A 16,367-nucleotide genomic window follows, 5' to 3' on the forward strand; every position below is an offset into this window, starting at 1 on the left:
TCTACCAGAGACGTAAGGCCAGATGTGGTGACATGGGCCTGGAGTCTCTCTGCTGAATGTTAGATGGGAAAAAAAAAAGAAAAAAGAAAAGAAAAAAGAGCTGCTGGGCGTGGTGGCGCATGCCTTTAATCCCAGCACTCAGGAGGCAGAGGCAGGCAGATCACTGATCACTGTGAGTTCGAGGCCAGCCTGGTCTACAAAGCGAGTCCAGGACAGCCAAGGCTACACAGAGAAACCCTGTCTCGAAAAAACAAAAAAACAAAAAAAACAAAAAAAAAGAGATCCTGTCTCCAATCAACAACAAAAGAAAACAAAAAGTCCGTGCTATTCCAGTTAGCTTTCTCTGCCTCGTGCCTGTAAATATGCTTTTTTTGGGGTTGTTTTATTTTTTTCAAGACAGGGTTTCTCTGTGTAGCTTTGGCTGTCCTGGACTCGCTTTGTAGACCAGGCTGGACTTGAACTCACAGAGATCCGTCTGCCTCTTTTTTTTTTTTAACGTAGAAAGGTTTTATTCGCAGGGGAGCAAGAATTTAATCAAACAAGCCAAATCCCATGTCATCATCTGACTCTTCGGGCTTCTCCTTCTTCTCATCTTTTCTCTCCTCTGCTGCAGCAGGGGCAGAACTGGCAGCAGGAGCTGCTGAGCCAGGGGCAGCAGAAACAGCTACGACCCCACCAGCAGGCACACTGGCAAGCTTGCCAACCCCCTGAGCAATGACATCCTCAACGTTTTTTCCATTCAGCTCACTGATAACCTTGTTTGAGGCGGTCGTCGTCGTCGTCTGCCTCGATGCCCACGCTGTCTAGTATTTTTTTGATGTCTTTAGCGGTAGGAGAGGAATTGCTCCTGAAGGCAGCCAGCAGGTAAGAGGCAACGTAATGCATGTCCGCAGAGGCAGACAGGCCTCATGCTTGGTTACTTCCTTTTTTTTTTTTTTCGAGACAGGGTTTCTCTGGTTACTTTCTTATTGCTGTGATCAGACACCATAACCAAAGCATCTTATAAAAGAAAGCATTTGGGCCAGGTGGCAGTGGTGCACCCCTTTGATCCCAGTGCTCAAGGAAGGCAGAGGCAGGTGGGTGGCTGTGAGTTTCTCTGTGTAACAGAGAAACCCCATCTCAAAGAAAAGTAACCAAAACCCACATACAGAGTATAGGATAGGCTTTGAAATTCATGTGTGTGTGTGTGTGTGTGTGTGTGTGTGTGTGTGTGTGTGTGTGTCTGTGTGTGTGTTGGAGATGAAACAGGCCTCGCACAGGATAGGCTCTGCCACTGAGCTACAGCCACAGCCTTCTCATGAGCTGACCTTCAAAAATGGACTCTGAAGGGCTGGGAAAGATGGCTCACCAGTTGACAGCACTTACTGCTCTTGCAGAGGACCAGAGTTTTGATTCCAACACCCATTTGGCAGCTCACAACCAATGTAATTCCATTTCTAGCGGACCTGATGCCCTCTTTTGGCTTTTAAGGGGCACTACCTGCATGTGGTACACTTAGATACAGGTATGCACGCATACACAAAGAGAAAAAGAAAAGAAACTTGTTTTGTCCTCTCTAATGGACCAAGTGAGACTAGGCAGAGAGCCACGTCCTTGGATGGCAAAGAAAAAAACAATATCACTGCCACCATCTGGAGGTAATACTAGAACGTTTATTACCACAGGGCCCTGTTAGCATAAGCACCCGAGCTTGGAAGGCCTGTGTATGTGCGATAGGCTCACCAGAGGGAAAGGCAGCTCCCAGCAGCACCTGCCCACGAACGCTGAGCCTTGCTGTTTTGAAGTGCCACTTCAGGCATTGACTCCAACAATTGAAAATACGTTTCTTTCTGAAAATGACTTGCACCCGTCTGATGGAACTTACGCCAAGGTCTCCGTGAGGCTCAAAACGGCTTCATTGGAAATGCCATCCCAGAAGCGCCAGGATTACACAAGACCTTTATTTGTGACTTGTCCAAGGACCCTCCATCTGTCTCCCGATCTGTGGCACTCACTAAGTAACCAGTCCTCCTGTGCTGTCAAAAGACATTCTACAGTAATATCTGTCCAGTAATGGATGACAGCCTGACGGGCTACTAGCCAGCCAAAACTCTACCCCAAACAGTGTCAGTATCCTTGTCTTTGTTTTGCTGTCCTTTTTCTTTTTTTCTTTTGGTTTTTCAAGACAGGGTTTCTCTGTGTAGCCTTAGCTGTCCTGGATTCGCTTTGTAGACCAGGCTGGCCTTGAACTCACAGCGATCCACCTGCCTCTGCCTCCAGAGTGCTGCGATTATAGGCATTTGCCGCCACACCCAGCTGTTTTGCTGCCCTTTTAACCCCTGCCAACCCAATTGAAAATTTCACAAGCCACACATTGAATTTTTGCAATGCTGCAGATCAAACCCAAGGCCTTTTGCAGGTATTTTTCTGCTGAGCTACATCCCTACTTTAAAGTGAGCTACACGTTACCAAATGTTTATGTGGCTCAAACTTGCCTGGACCTTTAATCCAGGCAGGTGGATCGCTGTGAATTCGAGGCCAGCCTGGTCTACAAAGCGAGTCCAGGACAGCTGGGGCTACACAGAGAGACCTTGTCTTGAAAAACAAAAACAGAGCCGGGCGTGGTGGCGCATGCCTTTAATCCCAGCACTCAGGAGGCAGAGGCAGGTGGATCAATGTGAGTTTGAGGCCAGCCTGGTCTACAAAGTGAGTCCAGGACAGGCAAGGCTACACAGAGAGACTTTGACTCAAAAAACAAAAAAAACAAAACAACAACAGAAATAATACAAAAGAACAAAACAAAACAAAAAACCGCCTAGATGAGGTGACAAGATGTCTTAGCAAGTAAAGGTTTGCCACTAATCCTGATGATCTGAGCTTGAGCCCCAGAATCCAGGTAAAGGTAGAAGGAAAAAATGGACTCCTGCAATTTTGTCCACTAACCTGTATTCATGTGCTGGGCTATGTGGGTGCACACACACTCAACCCAGAAAGAAAAAAAGAGAGAGAAAAAGCCTAAATGAATATATAAGCTATATAATTTAAAATAAAACCTTCAAGGCAGGCTGGAGAGGTGATTCAGAGGTTAAGAGCACTGGCTGCTCTTCCAAAGGTCTTGAGTTCAATTCCCGGTAACCACATGGTGGCTCGCAGCCATCTATACTGAGATCTAGTGCCCTCTTCTGGCCTGCAGGTGTACATGCAGGCAGAGCATTGTATACATAATAATAAATAAATAAATCTTTTTTAACTTCTTTTTTATTTATTTTTTATTAATTCTTGTTACATCTCAATGGTTATCCCATTCCTTGTATCCTCCCATTCCTCCCTCCCTCCCATTTTCCCCTTACTCTCCTTCCCTATGACTGTGACTGAGAGGGACTTCCTCCCCCTGTATATGCTCATAGGGTATCAAGTCTCTTCTTGGTAGCCTGCTATCCTTCCTCTGAGTGCCACCATACATAGGAGTCAGTACATTTAATTTGGATTTGCCCCTTTCTCCCGCTGCCTTTTATCAAACCACCTACCTCAAGCCCTGGCTAGCGGCTCCTGCTTTAGTATCACACGAAATAAATAAATCTTTAAAAACAAAACAAACAAAAAATCTCCAAGGCATGATGGTACACACCTGCAATCCCAGGTCTCAAAAGAGGAGGCAGGAAGATCAGGAGTTCAAGACTAGCCTTGGCTACTGTGAGGCTACCCTGGGCTATTTGAGATCATGTTACAAAAAGTAAACTAAGGGCTGGGTGTGGTAACCCAGGCCTTTAATCCCAGTGCTTGGGAGGCAGAGGCAGGAGGATCACTATGAGTTCGAGGCTAGCCTGATCTACAAAGTGAATCCAGGACAGCCAAGGCTAACACAGAGAAACCCTGTCTCAAAAAACAAAACAAAAAGACTATCATAGAACAAGAATCACACAGGGGTTTCCCTTCCAAGGCTGGCTTCTTTCCCTCAGTGTAATGGGTTTGAGGTTCAAGTAAAACTCTGGCCCAGTACGCCACTGACCTTTTCCCAGGCCCTTTCCTCTTCTCTCTTTTAAGCAATTCCTTAAAAAAAAAAAAAGCCAAAAGTGCTGGGCATGGTGGCGCACACCTTTAATCCCAGCACTCAGGGAGGCAGAGGCAGGCGGACCGCAGTGAGTTCTAGGCCAGCCTGGTCTACAAAGTGAGTCCAGGACAACCAAGGCTACACAGAGAGACCCTGTCTTGAAAACACAACAAAACAAAAATGTCAGAAGCATTCCTCAGCCTGTGGGCCCTTCCAAAGCAGATTCTGGGTCTGAATTGGCTTGCCTTCTTACTCAAGTGACCTTTGCCCTGGGGTAAACACCTGAAGGCAGAATGATTAAGCCATCTGCTTAACCTCAGCTACAGCTGTGGCCCGGCTTTTCAGCCTTCCCAGCAGGGTGTCAAGACTCAGGTACTCTGGTTCAAAGCCCCCGGGGATCTTGCCAGATGTTCTCTCTCAGCTCAGGCAGGTGAGGGCCTTTGCACAGGTGTGTTTGGTATCTCTGTATCTTCTTGCGTGAAAGCCCACTTCTTTCTTTCATCCATCTTCTCATTATTGTTTTTCTTTCACGGCAGTTTCAAGTATTCCTCCCATCTTCTAGATAGGAGTCCTTGAGCAGATGCAGGCGCAGCAGATACCCTTTCCGAGTTATAACTTGCCTCTTTAGCTTCTTCCCAGGCTCCTTCATAAACAAGGTATATCTTCGCAAAGTAAAGTTTGCATTTCTCCTTTTCCAGGTTGTGCTTTCGACATCAACGCTATAGATTATTTCTATAGCTCTGAATTTGAAGATTTCTCCCTACCCCCTTTCCCTCTAAAATGTTCCGTAGTTCTTCTGTTTTATATTTAAATCTCTGTCCCCTTCTGAGCTCATTTCTATGTGAGATGAGAAGTCTAAGTTGAACACACACACACACACACACTGCCATGTCCAATGGCTCTAGCTTCCGGTTGAAAAGGCAATTTTTCCTCAATTAAATTGCTTTTATGTCTTTGTCAAAAAACAGTTGTCCGCGTTTCTGCTGGTCTGTTTCTGGCTACTCTACTTTGTTTCATTGATTTCTGTGACTATTGATTTCTGTGACTTTTGATCTAGGTAGCTACCTTCCTGCAAAAGGCCAAGCAACTCCATGATTATAACTACGTAGTAAGTCTTGTGTGTCTGTGTGTGTGTGTGTGTGTATGTGTGTAGACCAGAGGTCAACACTGAGTGTCACTCTCAGTTACCATCCCTCAGAATGTTTGAGACGGGGACTCTTACTGGACACTGGGCTCACTGACTTGTCTAAATGGCTGGCTAGGAAGATCCAGAGCCCCGCCCCGCTTGTCTCTTGCCGTCCCAGTGTTGGGATGATTGACAGGTGCTGCTGTAGCACCTGGCTTCTTAGCTGACCGGCAGGATTTGAATTCAGATCTTTGTGCTTACAAGCACTTACTGACTGAACCATTTCTCCAGACCCCAGTAAGTATTAAAAAAAAAAAAAAGGAACTAAAGATGCCTCTCAAATTTTATTCTTCTTTAAATTGTTTTACTTACCCTAGTGGACTTTGCCTTTCCAGTTTAGAATTTACTCGTCTACAAAATGATTTGAACAGATTTTTGACGTCTACAGGTCATTTGGAGGCAGTTGCCCCACTTCTGTGTTGAGTGCTCCAGTTCATATTCCTATTTATTTACCTGTTTGATCTCTTTTGTCAGTTTTTTTGTTTTTTGTTTTTTCAAGACAAGGTTTCTCTGTGTAGCCTTGGCCATCCTAGACTTACTTTGTAGACCAGGCTGGCCTCGAACTCACAGCGATCCGCCTGCCTCTGCCTCCCGAGTGCTGGGATTAAAGGCATGTCAGTTTTTAATAGTTTTAGTGTCTAGATCCTATATATGTGTTATTAGATTTTTATCTAGCTAATTCCTTTTTAGAGCTAAGCAGATGGTCTGTAAAAAAAAAGTGTTGGCTTCTTTGAAACATGATAGCACACACCTTTAACCCTGAACTCCAGAGGCTGACGTGGGTAGATCTCTGTGAGTTCCAGGCCAGTCTGGTCTACAGAGTGAGTTTCAGGACAGCCACAGCTATATAAGAGACCTTGTCTCAAAAGAAATTTTTTTAAAAGTCTTTCAAATTGTAACTGTAGGGGCTGGAGAGATGGCTCAGAGGTTAAGTGCACTGGCTGCTCTTCCAAAGGTCCTGAGCTCAATTCCCAGCAACCACATGGTGGCTCACAACCATCTATAATGCGATCTGGTGTCCTCTTCTGGTACAAAATACTGTATACATAATAAATAAATCTTTAAAAAAATATATAATTATATAAGCCAGGTGTGGTGGGGGCATGCCTTTAATCCTAGCACTTGGAAGACAGAGGCAGGTGGATTGCTGTGAGTTCGAGGCCAGCCTGGTCTACAAAGCAAGTCCAGGACAGCCAAGGCTACACAGAGAAAACCCTGTATTGGGAAAAAACCCACCTCTGTATTGACCTTGACAGTGTATCCTATGACCTTGCTGAATTCCTTATTGGAGAAGTCTATCATTTGTTTTTGTTTTAAAATTTCATTTATTTTAATTTTACATATATGGGTATTTTCCCGCACAGAAGAGAGAGAACTGACTCTATAAAGTTGTTTCCTCGCCAACTCCACTACACATATTGCAAGGCATGAATACCCCCCCCCACTGTCTGTACACTCAGAAACACACACAATAATATTAAATGTACCTATCCTACGTAAAATTGCCACGCACCATTTGAATTCAATACAAATCCTCATAAAAGCACCAAACTTTAGAGATTAAGAAATAATTCTAGGCCGGGTGTGGTGGCACACACACTTTTAATTCCAGCACTCGGGAGGCAGAGGCAGGCGGATCGCTGTGAGTTCGAGGCCAGCCTGGTCTACAAAGCGAGTCCAGGACGGCCAAGGCTACACAGAGAAACTTTGTCTCGAAAAACCAAAAAAAAGAAATAATTCTAAGAGCCGGGTGTGATGGTGCATGCCTTTAATCCCAGCACTCAGGAGGCAGAGACAGGTCAATCATTGTCAGTTCGAGGCCAGCCTGGTCTACAAAAGCGTGTCCAGGATAGCCAGGACTGTTACACAGGGAAATCCTGTTTTGGGGGGGGGGGGGGGGGGAGAACTAATTCTAGGGCTGGAGAGATGGCTCAGAGGTTAAGGACACTGACTGCTCCTCCAGAGGTCCTGAGTTCAATCCCCAACAAGTACATGGGAGTTCACAACCATCTATAATGTGATCTGATGCCCTTTTCTGGCCTGCAAGTGTATATGCAGATAGGGCACTGAATACATAATAATAAATAAATAATTTTTAAAAAAAGTATTCTACTCAGATCATTGTGAGCAAATCAAATCACTTGGAAACAGGAAAAACAATTTTCTGGCTTCCTGTCTGTCTCTTTAACAGCATCCAACATCTGAAGATGGAGGTGCCATGCCTCTGTGAACCTTCAATACAGTGACACAGACAAATGCCTTATTGTTTCCAAGAGCCTTTCTTTCTTTCTTTTTCTTTTTTTTTTTTTTTTTGGTTTGGGTTTCTCTGTGTAGCCTTACTATTCTGGACTCACTTTGTAGACCAGGCTGGTCTCGAACTCACAGCAATCTGCCTGCCTCTGCCTCCCAAGTGCTGGGATTAAAGGTTTGCCCCACCCCCACCCCACGCTCCCCACCCCTGGCTCCAAGAGCCTTTCTTGAAGACACAAATATCTAAAAAAATTTCTAATCGCAAGTCAGAGAGTACAAGCTTTTGCCTGTCATATAAGCCTGACAGTCTAAGTTCAAATCCCTGGAAACCAAGTAAAGGCATTCCGATAGGAAGGTAGGAATAGAGACAGGAAAATCACTGTCCTGGCTACTAGAAATCTGTGGACCAGCTAGTCTAGAGGGTGCAGGGTAGCAGCAATATGAGAGAGACTGTACCTCAAACAAAGAGTAAGGCGGGCTGGAGAGATGGCTCAGTGGTTAAGGTTTTTTTTGTTTTGTTGTTGTTTTGGTTTTTCGAGACAAGGTTTTTCTCTCTGTGTGTAGTCTTAGCTGTCCTGGGTTCTCTTTGTAGGCCAGGCTGGCCTTGAACTCACATTGATTCCCCTGTCTCTGCCTTCTAAGTGCTGGGATTAGAGGCGTGCACCACCACACCCAGCCCAAAGGTCTTGAGTTCAGTTCCCAGTAACCACATGGCAGTTCACAACCCATCTATAATGTGATTTGGTGCCCTCTCCTAGTGAGCAGGCATACATGCAAGCAAAGCACTATACATAATAAATAAATCAATCTTTTTATTTAATTACAAAAAACAAAAAAGAGTAAGGCAAGGACTCACACCCAAGGTTGGTCTCTGACCTCTGCAGCGTCACATGTGTGGCTTTACACCCAGTACATGCACAAACATACACACAAATGAATTGATTTGAGTCAAAAATTACTAGGAATTGGGTCTGGAGAGATGGCTCAGTGATTAAGAGCGCTGGTAGAGCCTGGCTTGGTGGCACACGCCTTTAATCCCGGCACTCGGGAGGCAGAGGCAGGCAGTTCACTGTGAGTTCGAGGCCAGCCTGGTCTACAAAGTGAGTCTAGGATAGCCAAGGCTATACAGAGAGACCCTGTTTCAAAAAACCAAAAACCAAAAACCAAAAAAAAAAAAAAAAAGAACACTCTTCAATAGGACCCAAGTTCAATTCCCAGCACCCACATGGCAGCTCATAACTGTCTGTAACCCCAGCTCCAGAGGATCTGATTTCTTCTGACCTCTGGTGGTGCTATAGGAACAGGGTGCCTGCCCAGACACACATGCAGACAAACGCACATACATATAAAATAAAAACAAAAGTTAAAATTTAAGCTGGGTGTAGTAGCACACCCTTGTAATCGCAGCACTCAGGGAGGCAAAGGCAGGCAGATCTCTGTAAATTCAAGGCCAGCCTGGTCTACAAAGTGAGTCCAGGACAGCCAAGGCTACACCAAGAAACCCTGTCTCAAAAAAAATTAAACCTAAAAAAAATAAAATGTGGCTCCAGCCTGGTCTACAAAGTGAGTCCAGGACAGCCAAGGATACACAGAGGAAACCCTGTCTCAAAAAACCAAAAAACAAACAAACAAAACTGGCTAGGAGTAGTCAGTGGTCTACTAAAGGCAAAGTTCTGTATTATATACACTGTGACAATAGAGAGAGAAATTGGGATGACCATGGTACAGCCAACTAAATCTTGAAGACTGTGGCGATAGAAACATGTGATGGTGAAGCCGGGCGTGGTGGTGCTCGCCTTTAATCCCAGTACTCAGGAGGCAGAGGCAGGTGGATCTCTGTGAGTTCAAGGCCCGTCTGGTCTACAAAGTGAGTCCAGGACAGCCAATGCTACACAGAGAAACCCTGTCTCAAAAAGCAAAACAAAGAAACAAACAAAAAACAACAAAGCAAAACAAAACATGTGGAGGTGGAATGTAGGCATCTGGTATCTTCTGAGAATTATTTCAAACTTCTAACTCAGGAATGGAGACCGAAATATTTGTCTCTGAAGGAATAAGTGACTGACCTTAAGACGTTTGTTATGTATACACAGACACACTTTGTTCTTGTCAGAGTATTTTCAAACAAAACCCAGACCCCGTCATGTCATGTAAGTAATGTTCTGTGAGCATATCTACCTAGGAAAGGCATGGACATTGCTCTAAATGCCATCCAAGCCCCAGCTGTAGCTTCAAAATAAACACCAGGGCTCTGTAGCTGTGTGGTCGAGTGTTTACCTAACATGTTCCAGGTCTTGGGTTAAATCCCTAGTTCCAGAAACAACACTGAAAGTATCTTTCTCTTTTTCTTCTTTTTTCCCCTTCTTTCTTTCTTTCTTAAAGATTTATTTATTTAATATATACGTGTGTGTGTGTGTGTGTGTGTGTGTGTGTGTGTGTGTGTGTGTGTGTGCTCTATCTGCATGTATACCTGCAGGCCAGAGGAGGGCATCAGATCTCATTACAGATGGCTGTGAGCCACCATGTGGATGCTAGGAATTGAACTCAGGACCTCTGAAAGAGCAGCCAGTGCTCTTAACCTCTGAACCATCTCTCCAGCCCCTCTTTCTTTCTTTTTTGTTTGTTGGGCTGGAACTGAAACTTGAGGCCTGATGCCTGGTAGACAACATTCCAGTCCCAGCACCAATCATTTCACAGTAGCATCTCATTTGAGTCTCTATCTTATGGTCTTTAATCCTAACGAAGACACACACACACACACACAGACACACACACATTATCTTTGTTTGTTTGGAGACAATGCTTCTCTGTATATCCTCGGCTGTCCTATACTTGCTTTGTAGACCAGGCTGGCCTCAAACTCACAGAGACCTGCCTGCCTCTGCTTCCCTTTCTTTTTTTTCCTTTTCTTTTCTTTCTTTCTTTCTTTTTTTTTTTTTGGTTTTTCGAGACCAAGTTTCTCTATGTAGCCTTGGCTGTCCTGGACTCACTTTGTAGAGCAGGCTGGCCTCGAACTCACAGAAATCTGCCTGCCTCTGCCTCCCGAGTGCTGGGATTAAAAGTGTGTGTGCCACCACCACCCAGCAATTGTTTTGTTGTTAAGATGATTTAAAAAAAAAAACAAATTATGTGTCTGCTTGTATGTTCTTGTGGGAGTGAGTGCACTTGACCCGCGGGGACCCTCCCCCCACCTCTCAGTCCTCAAATGACCTTGGAGTCGCAGTTATAGGCATGGGTGTTGGAAATTTGAACTTGAGTGCTCCGGAAAAGCAGTATGTGCTTTTAACGCCGGAGCCATCTGTTCAACCCCCTTGTTTTGTTTTTGTTTTTAGCCCAGGCCTCTGGAACTCACTCTGTATCGGAGAGGATGACCTTGAACTTCTGTCTGTCTGATCCAGGTATGCACCGCCATGCAAGGTTGGCCATCCCCTCCTCAGGCCTGCATCCTGGTGTCTGAAAACTTCAGGCCATGAAGCTTTTCTGAGGTGGGAAGGGTGTTGGATCTATTCCTTTCCTCTGGATCTGCGCTCCACAGTTCTCCACTGTGTCCTGTGCCTGGAAGGCTGGCCGCTCTGAACACAATCAGTGTGCTCCAGTGCCCTCTGTTGGGTTTGGGAACTGGGAAGGAAACAGAGTCTAAGGGACATTGTAACTTTTCAAGCCTCTCACTGCGAGTCCCAGCAGCCAACTAGGAGCCTCAAGTCCACCAAGGGTCTTTTCTACCAAAGGGCTGCACCTGTCCTTTGCCAAGGGGGACTGCCCTAGAAGTGCCACACTTTCTGGAATAGTCCTTTATTAAATTCTTCTTAAATTATCCAATTGGGGTGTGCCATCTGTTTCTCGCTGGGTCCCGTCTGCTTGGAGGAGGCGATTAGTAGCAAAAAGACCAGATCAAGGCCGAAAGCCCTGGAGGAGGAGGGATGGAGGGGAGAGGGATGACCGCTGGTGACAGAGGTGTTAAGCGAAGCACGTGAGCCGGACTGTGAAGGACAGGTCCCAAACAGGTCCTAGTGAACGGCTGTGTAAACAGCTCTGTTAGCCCTGATACATCGCTTTGGAATCCCAGGCCTGCTTGAGGGGGTGCACACCTGCTGGACAGGCTCGGCTGGGTTCTCTGAGCTCCAGTTTTCCTCGATGCTTGGGGCCTGGCAGCTGGTCACAGCCTGAGAATCCCTCCCTCCCGCCCCCGCGGGGCCACTGCCATGGGCGGAGGCGGGGCGGGGAGGGGGGTGGTGGTGGAAGGGGTGCAGGTGCGGGGCAGGGGCTGGGGTGCAACTAGAGAGCCTTGGTGACCTCTGGGAAAAAGAAACCCCTAAATCCTACCCAGAGGGCTGGAGTGGGAAAGACAAATGGTGACCAATTCCCCCCCCCCCCTTTAGAAGCCAATGATGTCGCTGCAAAATCCAAAACAAAATCCACACAGGGATGGCGTGGGAGGAGCTTGGTTGGGCCTCAGGCTTGGTAATACAGTTAATACTAGGAAGAGATGCTGCTGGAAAGATCTCGTGGTTTCTGAACTCTACTGTGCCAAAGCCTCTTTAAACATTTTTATTTAAAACAGGTTCAGTGGAGGCTGGAGAGATGGCTCAGCAGTTAAGAGCATGTACTGCCTGCTATAGCTGAGGATCCAAGTTCAGTTCCAAACCCCGATATTAGGTTGCTCACAACTGCCTGTAAGTCCAGGTCCCGGGAGATATGATGCTGCTGGTCTCTGTGGCCACACACAAATACACATACACATGGCTTTAAAACTCCTTAGAACAGCCGGGTGGTGGTGGCGCTTGCCTTTAATCCCAGCACTCGGGAGGCAGAGGCAGGCAAATGGCTGTGAGTTCGAGGCCAGCCTGGTCTACAAAGCAAGTCCAGGACAGTCAAGGCTACACAGAGAGACCCTATCTCGATAATCCAAAATAAATAAATATCCTTAGAATAAATACACTTACTTGACATTTTACATAATTGATAGTTTGATGTGATTCAGAAACAGTGTACAGGGGAGGGAGACGTAGCTCAGTTAACAAAGCACTTATCTAGCATGCCCAAAGCCCGCAGTTCATTCCAGAACACTGCACAAAACCCAATGTGATAGATAACTCAGGCCTGTAATCCTAAGCATTCAGGAACCTGAGGATCACAAGTTCAAGGTCATCCTCAGCTACATAGTCTGAGGTTGGCCTGGAATACAGGAGGCCCTGGCTCTAAAATAAAATAAAAGTATTCACAAATACATAGCGAGAGAGCTCTGACTCTCGTGCCCTATAGCCCTATCCTCTCCAAGCAGGCAGCCATTGTGGGCCTTCCAGGAAGGCTAATGCAAGAGTGAGCAAAAGCAAGCCTGTATCCTCATTTCTCTCCTTTTAACATGGTGGGTGGTTTCTTTTTTTTCCCTTAAAAAATGTAGTGAAGCCAGGCGTGGTGGCACATGCCTTTAATTCCTATCTCAAAAAAAAAAAAAAAAAAAAAAAAAAAAAAAAAAAGTATTGAAAATCTTTCCAAATTGACTCATCTAGAATTTCTTCATTGCTGCCCTCCGTAGTATTCAGTATTTATTTATTTATTTATTTATTTATTTATTTATTTTGGTTTTTCGAGACAGGGCCTCTCTGTGTTGCCTTGCCTGGCCTGCACTACTTTGTAGACCAGGCTGGCCTTGAACTCACATTGATCCACCTGCCTCTGCCTCCCAAATGCTGGGATTAAAGGCGTGTGCCACCATGCCCAGGAGTATTCAGTATTTAACAATTGTTTCTACACAAGCTTTTAGACTGTTTTCTATGTTCCAAGCCATGCAAGCCTGCTGACTGACAGAGCAGGTGCACAGTCCTCTGTGTAATGTTGGACACAATATGGACAGCCTCCCATGTCTGCTAATGGATGTCTCTGGGTGGAGTCAATTCCTAGAAGTGAAATGACTGAATCAAAGGTCAGCTACATGGCTTGGTGGGCCAAGCCTGGGACCTGAGTTCAAAATCTCCAGGAGCCACATGGCTGAAGGAGATATGGTGTGCTGGCTAGTTTTTGTTTGTTTGTTTGTTTGTTTTTGTCAACTTGACCACATGCTACAGTCATCTGGGAAGAGGTACCTACCTCAACTGAGAAAATGCCTCTTATAGGCAAGGCTGTGGAGGGCATTTCTTTTCTTTCTTTCTTTCTTTTTCTTTTTTCTTTTTTCTTTTTTTGCTTTTTCAAGACAAGGTTTCTCTGTGTAGTCATGGCTGTCCTGGACTAGCTTTGTAGACCAGGCTGACCTCGAACTCTCACAATGACCCACCTGCTTCTGCCTCCCTAGTGCTGGGATTAAAGGAGTGTGCCTGGCCTAGAATGCAATTGTTAAAAATATAAATTCTTGTGATTTTAATAGATATTGCTAAAATGACTTGAGTTTACTTTATTTTTTCCTTTTGAGATACACAAAGTCTCACCGTACAGCCTAATTTGACCTCCTCAATTCTGCCTCAGCCTCCCAAATGCTGGGATTACAAGTATGCGTTGCCACACTCGGTTTACTAAATGAACTTCTGTGGAGGTTGGGCCGTTCTATACTCCATCCTGTTGGTCTGTTAGAGTCGTCGAGGCTGCTTAAAGACAGTTGCACGAGGCCTAGCATATGGGACATCCTCTAAGCTTGCTCCAAATGAGATTCCCATCCTCTGGGATCTAGCTACCCAATGGAGTACTGTCTTCCATCTTTTTTTTTTTTTTTTAATCTTCCTAGATGTAGGCCAGCCTTTCTATATTAGTTTTCTTGTGTATGCATGGGGGTGGGTATAGGTGTCCCTGTACATTCGAGAAGAGGCCAGAAGTCAGTACTAGATATCTTTCCCTGTCACTCTCCACCTTAGTAGTTTGTTTGTTTGTTTGTTTGTTTGAGACAGGGTTTCTGTGTAGCCTTGGCTGTCCTGGACTCACTTTGTAGACCAGGCTGACCTCGAACTCATGGAGATCTGCCTGCCTCTGCCTCCTGAGTGCTGGGATTAAAGGCGTGCGCCGCCACGCCCTGCTAATCAGCCATGTTATCATCTAAGGCCTGGGGACTACTACCAAAGTCTTGTAAGTTGCTAGTAAGACTTTCCTTATAGATGTGGAACCTGGGCTGAGAGGATGGTTCATTGGGTAAAGGGCCTATAGCATAAACATGGCAAGCAGAATTTGAATCTCAGTGCTCATGTAAATGCTGGGTGGGCACAGTACCCTACCTGTAGTCCCACTTGTGATAAAACAGAGATGCGGGATCCCTGGAGCAAGCTGGCTAATTAGACTAGCCAAATACGTGAGCACTGGGTTCAAATGAGAGACCCTGCCTCAAAGTATAAGGTGCAGAGTCATTAAAAGGCATGCAGGGTTGGGCTGAAGAGATGGCTCAGAGGTTAAGAACACTGGCTGCTCTTCCAAAGGTCCTGAGTTCAATTCCCAGAAACCACATGATGGCTCACAACTACCTACAATGAGATCTGGTGCCCTCTTCTGGTGTACAGGCAGACATGCAGGCAGAATATTATATACATAATGAATAAATCTCAAAAAAAAAAAAAAAGACACAGTGTCAACCTAGGGCCTCAACATAGACAAGTTTGCCTGCATATATGCATGTTCACACAAATATATGCAACAAACACACACACAAGCCTATGAGATTGAGACTTTTTTTTTTCTGGCTGTTTGTAGGGACTAACAGTATCTAAGGATGTCCTAAGCCTCCTTAGCTACATGGCCCTCTCCTTACTTGGCATCAACACTTGCAAACGTCAGTAGGAGTGCCCACTGCAGTCCACAGAGTCCTGTAGAACATAAGCTAATCGAGCCGGGTGGTGGTGGTGCATGCCTGTAATCCCAGCACTCGGGAGGCAGACACAGGAGGATCTCTGTGAGTTCGAAGCCAGCCTGGTCTACAAAGTGAGTCCAGGACAGCCAAGGTTACACAGAGAAACCCTGTCTCGACACCCCCCCAAAAGAATTAACATAACCGAATCCATGGAATAGGATGATTATTCCACTGTATTCGCAGACCCCACCCACACAAAGGCAATGGCGTAATACAAAATATGTATACCGAGGAACAGAAAACTGGGGGGAGTCCTCTTAGAATTTGTGTATCATTCCTTCATTTATTTCCAAGCCTCTCCTTTCTCAGTCACTAGCCTGACGCCCAGCTCCTACCGAGCTGCTTGCGGTTCCAGGTTCAGGATGGCACACACCCTCTCTGCATCCTTGTATGCTCTGGGACCTCTCCCCTCTTTGTCCCTCATGTGGAACGTGTCTCCATTTCCTGGTTACTGGCTTTGTAGTCATTCTTCTCAAAACTGAATTGTTTTACCAAGCGGCTCTTAGGCACCTAACTCAGACAGGGCGTGTCCCTGTCTCAACCAACCCATGGAGCTTGGTCAGCTCTTGCTGGATAGTAGCTAGAACCTTCACACTGGACAACATGGGACAAAAGTGAGCTCATGTTTATCAAGCACACCAATGGCTTCCCACTCTCTGTCGTTTGCCACTGAATAGTCCATATTGGAGGAGTCTGTGGTGAACCATCAGCACAAACATCAAAGAGTATTTCCCTTGGGCCTTTTGGTGCCACACAGTCCACTTTAGAATCTGGATGACTAAATTTTTAGTCCAGTTCCTTCCCATCTTAAGGTATATTTCCTGGGGCTGGAGAGATGGCTCAGAGGTTAAGAGCACTAGCTGCTCTTCCAAAGGTCCTGGGTTCAATTCCCACACCAGGTGGCTCACAGCTACCTCTGAGATCTGGTGCCCTCTTCTGGCATACATGCAGGCATAACACTGTATATATAATAAATAAATAAAATTTTAAGGTGGGCATGGTGGTACACGCCTTTAAACCCAGCACTCGGGAGGCAGAGGCAGGCAGATCGCTGTGAGTTTGAGGCCAGCCTGGTCTAC

The 16,367-nt window shown here is 45.7% G+C and overlaps 1 pseudogene; it reads right to left on the bottom strand.

Moving 5' to 3' along the window:
* Positions 1-530: 530 nt before the first annotated feature.
* On the bottom strand, positions 531-885 carry LOC127185839 (60S acidic ribosomal protein P2-like; annotated as a pseudogene).
* Positions 886-16,367: the final 15,482 nt, after the last annotated feature.

This window comes from Acomys russatus, chromosome X, assembly GCF_903995435.1.
Source record: "Acomys russatus chromosome X, mAcoRus1.1, whole genome shotgun sequence".
NCBI classification, from domain to species: domain Eukaryota; kingdom Metazoa; phylum Chordata; class Mammalia; order Rodentia; family Muridae; genus Acomys; species Acomys russatus.